A 5,804-nucleotide genomic window follows, 5' to 3' on the forward strand; every position below is an offset into this window, starting at 1 on the left:
AGCCTGGAGCCTGCTTCAGATTCTGTGTCTCCCTCTCTCTCTGCCTCTCCCCCAGTCATGCTCTGTCTCTGTCTCTCTCTCTGTCTCACTCTCTCTCTCAAAAATAAATAAGCATTAAAAAAATTTAAACCCTCTACCCTAGCCTCTGGCTTAGGGACTTCTACATATTTTTAAGCCTGTCAAAGCCCCCCTTGGTCCAAGGCCTTCCTAAACAATTGAAACCAGACCCAGGCCATAAGTGCAAGAGGCTTAGAGGCCAGGTGCTGGCAGGAAGGATTTCTTTCCTGGACTTTGGGCCTTTGAACACTCAGCAACAGATACCACCTCTTCTATCCTGGTGCCCTTGGTCCTGGCTCAGACACATTGAGAGGTTTGCAGAATGACCTATCACCAGCTTTATGTAACCTGTCTTCTCCTTACCTGTCTACCTTCTCCCTGGGTGAGCTCCACCCACCTCCAGCTTCCCTGACCACAGGTACCCTGATGGCTAGCGCTAGCCACAACCTTTCTGCTGAGCTCCCAGAGCTAGATCCTACCATCTACTACACAGCCTCTCTTGACAAACAAACACAACTCAGATTCAACAGTCTTGAAATGAAATCATCACATTCCCACCCCTCTCACTCCATCAGAACTTCTTAGGTGCCCACAGACTACTTAGTGCTCATCCCAAGAAGCTCCACATTGTTTCACGCTCTTTCCTCCTGACAAAGCAAGCCGTCAGTGTTTGTGGAATGAATTACTGAGTGAATGAGTCCCATCATGAATCACACTTCTTCATCAGTCAGATTCATAATAATCCAGCCTCTCTCTTTTCATATTCAAACAACTTGACATAAAAGACAACCCAGAATCTCTTCACCTTACAGCAGGGTTCATTTTTCTCTCTCAGATATCCTTTCATCCTATCACTGAAGAGAACACATTTGTACAAAGTGCATTCAACAAAGAGTTCTGCTTTATATTCTGCTTTTACAGCATAACATATCGCATACTACAGAGTCTGTCTTACAGTAATTTTAGTGACTTTTAATGATTGCAGGTTTGTCTGTAATGTTGCTATATAATAGCTTACTTAGCCAGCTCCAGATCGTGAGCATTTGAATTATTTCCGGGTTTTACTGGTTTGCTCCTGTATTCATTTAACAAAGTAAATTACCTTATTTGCCTTGTGCTCATGAAATATCCCTGGAGGGGAAACAGTGTTGGGTGCTTAGAGGCCAGGAGTGGGAAGGAGATTTTTCACTGAATTCCTTATAGTCCCTTTTGAATTTTGAATCACATGAATATAGTAACTATTCAAAATACATACACCAAAAGCCTACCAAGCATTGTACTAGAAGCTGGGTGTAGAGGTAGGGTCCACAATCCCTGACTAACTCCCTGATATATACTCTCCCCAAAATAGGTGTAATGTACCCTGGGAATCCAGAGGGGAGAGCAGGGTAGAGATAGCAAGGGTAGGAGTTAGTCAAGCTGGTAAGGCCCAGAAGAGGAGAGGGCACTTCCTGTTTGGGGAAGGAGGCTGTATTTAATGGTTTGTGAAAGTGGTGGGAAATGAGACTCTCAAGGAAGGCAGAGACCAGTGTAGAAAGGGCTCTGGATGCCAGGCTCTAGGGTTCCAACTTGATCCCGAAGACCATGGGAGACCTTGGAGGGTTTGAAACAGGACAGATGCAAAGAACTGTATTTGACAGACATCCTCTAGCAGCAGCATGGAGACTGAAAAGGATGGGAGACCTGCAGAAGCTAAAGTCCAGGAGACAGTGACAATCAATTGAACTAGGGGACCAACCGCCTGGTTTGCCTAAGACCATCCTGGGTTTAACATTGAAAATCCCACATCCTCAGTGCCTGGCAAACAGACATGGCTGGTCACCTTAGCCTGAACAAGGTACCAGATGCCATTGTACTCCAAGGCCTGCCTGCCCTGAGAAGTGATCCACTGACATTCATGAGATTTTGAAATACCCACCCTATTCTGCCCTACCCTCCACCTTTGCAGGCCCTTCCTTGGAACCACCTCTCCAGGATCTACTTTCACTAGATTCTAGACCCCCTGACCTCCAGACGTGAAGAGATTTGTAAAAAAAAACATCCCATGTATGATTTACAGCCTTCTGTCCTCTTCCCTTCCACGAACCTGAGACTCCAGTCAAACTAAACCAGTCCCTGTGCCAAAGCAAAACCCTCCAGACTTTTGTGTCTACTGGGCACCACAGGAAGGATCATATTCCCTACTTCTCTGCCTGTTGGAGCCCACTGCAAACACCACCTCCCTACAGCTGAATACCGGTCCTATCAAGCAGTTCCTGGGTGTCAGACACTGCCCAAGGAGCTTTTCAAACATCACTAATCGTCACAGTGAATAAATATGATTAGTCCTTTTTTTACCAGATTAGGAAACTGACACTTGGAGAAGTATCTTGTCCAAGGTCACTAGCCTTTCCCTCTGTCTTTGTAATTTTCCGATGGCCCTAATACTTGTATTGATGACCTATGCACTTCTTTTACTCTCTGCCTCTCTTCCCTGACACACCACACATGCACAGTTGTCAGCCTAGAACAATACCAGGCTTATAACCAGACCTCAATAAAAATTTGGTGAATGAAGGACTATGTGTGTACCTTCTATAGTACCTAGTCTGGTGCTTGCCATTAAATAGGTTCTCCATATGTACTTTTAATTGAACTGAAATTGCAACACCTAACCCAATAAGAATATGGCAGAAGGTGGGGGAAGGGGGCGCCTGGGTGGCTCAGTTGGTTGAGCATCCGACTCTTGATTTCGGCTCAGGTCATGATCTTATGGTTTGTGAGTTTGAGCCCCCTGTCAGGCTCTGTGCTGACAGCATGGAGGCTGCTTGGGATTCTCTTTCTCCCTCTGTTTCTGCCCCTCCCCCCTCTCTCTTTCTCTCTTTCTCTCAAAAAATAAACTTAGGAAAAAAGTATGGCAGAAGGGGAAAGATCAGAGGATAGAGCACTATGGTAAAACCTCAGCTATCCAAAGCTTTCTGGAAACGAGTCATTCTGAAGGCTGAGGGTGGACCTTTGAATCCAGGAAGAAGAATCCTGGGACTGCTTCTTTCTCAGAGCTTCCCTCACTTCCACCATTCCTTTTGAACCACCCAGTCCCCTTGACCTTCTCTTCCTTCCATTTTTCTCCTGTCTTTGTTTTTCTGTTGCTCCTTAGACACTCCTTAGCTTGCCAGCTTATCCCAGAACCCCATTCCTGTTGGTTTGAGAAACTAATTGCAGTCTTTCCTGGACTGTCCTTCATGCCTTTTGTGCCTAGTCTGTTTCCCTTCACTGCAGCACTTCCTCTTCCATAAAGTCCTCCCTTATCTTCTCAGGCTAGTAGGCGCTTCTCTCTTCTGCGCACCTCATAGTACCCCAGATGTGTTGGTGATTATGTCTACCTCACATCCTGGACTGTGACTTTCTTGAGGGGTAGAATCATGTCAGCCTTAAATGTTTGTGAATGAAATTGGCAGACCTTTGTGCTTCTTGGCCACCTTTATTTTGGTACTGCTTACTCTGAGACAGCTAAGCTTTTGTTTGTTGGTTGAATGAACTGTAATTGGGAAATCATGAGTGCTGACTGTTCAGGGTTTGTCTGCTGGCCTACTTCACTTTGTCCTGCCTTTTCTGCATTCCCTGGTATTTATGTTACACTTGTCCACTTGGCTGTAGAAAGCTCCAGCTCCAAAGCATGATTTCTGCTTTGGGGAGAAAAGGGTGACCAATCAGGGGCTTGACCCATCCCTGCCTGTCCACCTTGCTTGATGAACCAGGAGACCAGATCTCCTTCATTTGTTCCACAAACATTTACTTGAGTATCCACTCTGTACCAGGCCCTGAGCTGGACATTAGGGAGAGAGAAATGGAAACTGATCTGTCCTTGCCCTGCCTTGGACACCCTGTGTGACTTTGAGTCCTTTCTAGGCCTCTTCCATTTACCCATCTGAAGGTGAAGGAGGGTAGAGACCTGATCTATAAGGGGACATGGAGCTCTCAACATTGTGGATCTTGTCCATTCTGGATACTCCAGCCTTCTACATCTGCGCTTTCCCCTAGAAGACCGAGGCCCACCTAACTTAACTCTCTCCCTCCTCTTGTGAAAATTCTGAGTGGACATGCTCCAATACATCTCACCCTGTATGTGGCCAAGTAGCCCCAATAAGCAGATTGAGAACCCCAGGAAGCCAGGGGAAGAAAAGAAAGAGGAATTAGACAAAATGGGGTGACATGCTTGGTGACCATCTAGAGTACATTGGGGAATGAAATCACACCACCCCCACAACATACCAAAAATGTTCCCTAAGCTTAACTCTGCAAAATCTTAGTCTAATCAGGCAGGTGAAAACCAGAGTGGAGTTTAGGGAGGAAGACAGAATTCTGCTAATCTGCATGGAAAAGCCTAAAGAATCTATTTCCTTGCACTTGTAAGATACTTGATACCATTTTTGTATTTGATTTTCCTAGCAGCCTTTTTGATTACATTCAAAATGTTTTTTGAGCACCTTCTATATCCAAGGCCTTATGCTGACAATACTGGCCTTTTTGTTTAAGACACCACAAATTCAAGTGCATAGACACTTTTATGATTTTCTTTTGCTTAATGTCTGTCTCCCCCACTGGACTGTAAGGTCAATGAAGGCAGAAATCACGTCCATGTTCTTCCCCACTGAATTTTCAGCATCTACAGCAGTGCCTGGCAAACAATAGTCACTCCATAGATAGTTGCAGAAAAAAATTATAAATCCAGAGTTCTGGGACCTGGGAACAATCTTTAATTTTGTAAAGGCCAGTGTGTAGAAGTAAGCCTCTTAGCCTGAAACATAGTAGATATTCAATAGACACGAACTGAACTCAACAAATAATAACAGGGAACACATAATGCTTACTGTGTGCCAGGCACTATGCTAAGCACTTTACACTCATTCACTCATCCCATCCTCAGAAAAGCCCTATGAAGTAGGTACTACTATCATCCCTGTTTTACAGATGGGGAAACCGAGGCACAGGAGTTCACCAACTTGTAAGTGGCAGAGCTGATATTTGAACCCCAGCTATCTGGCTCTAAAATATGTGCTCCTAACCACTACACTGCCTTCCAACAATGAATGCTCAAGCTGAGATCTAGAGAGATGGAGCAATTGGCAAAGGTGTCACGGGAATAACATGGTGGACTTCGGACTGGAACCCAAGATATGTTCTCTGTACAGTGCCTCTCCCACTCTACCATGTGGTATCTGGCCGCTGATACCGAGCCCCTGTGAAATAGAGGCACAAGGAGGGATCTGAGAAGTTAAGATATCTGTGCAGAAAAAGGCCCAAGTTGACGAGGTGGCTCTCAGCAGAAGACAGGAGGAGCCAAAGAGCAGCCACTAGGGCAGAAACAAGTGGAGTTACCAGGTCTCCTTTCTTAAGCAGGGAAGTCGGTTGCTTTTCAGAGGTCTTATTTGGAGTCTAAGCCATTCTCTTTTCCTGCACTCATCTATCAGGGACCTCCCCACACACAGCAAGAACCACCCCTAAGCGATATCTGCCTTATTGCAATGAAGCACACAAGGAGAAGGGATATATATTAGGGAGATTAGATAGCATGATCTGAAACCTCATGTGTGTGTAGGAAGCCAGGGCGGGACAGAGAACAAGGAAGACTGGAGGAAAGGTTAGGTCAAGCCTAAAACCTTCAGCAGCTAAAGGGACTCAGTGATAAGAGATGAAAGCAAAGCACCTGTAATCAGCACAGCTTTAGAAGTGTTGGCCTTCTGTTTGGGCTTCTTGCCACAACAGCC

The sequence above is a fragment of the Prionailurus viverrinus genome, chromosome X, assembly GCF_022837055.1.
Source record: "Prionailurus viverrinus isolate Anna chromosome X, UM_Priviv_1.0, whole genome shotgun sequence".
NCBI classification, from domain to species: Eukaryota; Metazoa; Chordata; class Mammalia; order Carnivora; family Felidae; genus Prionailurus; species Prionailurus viverrinus.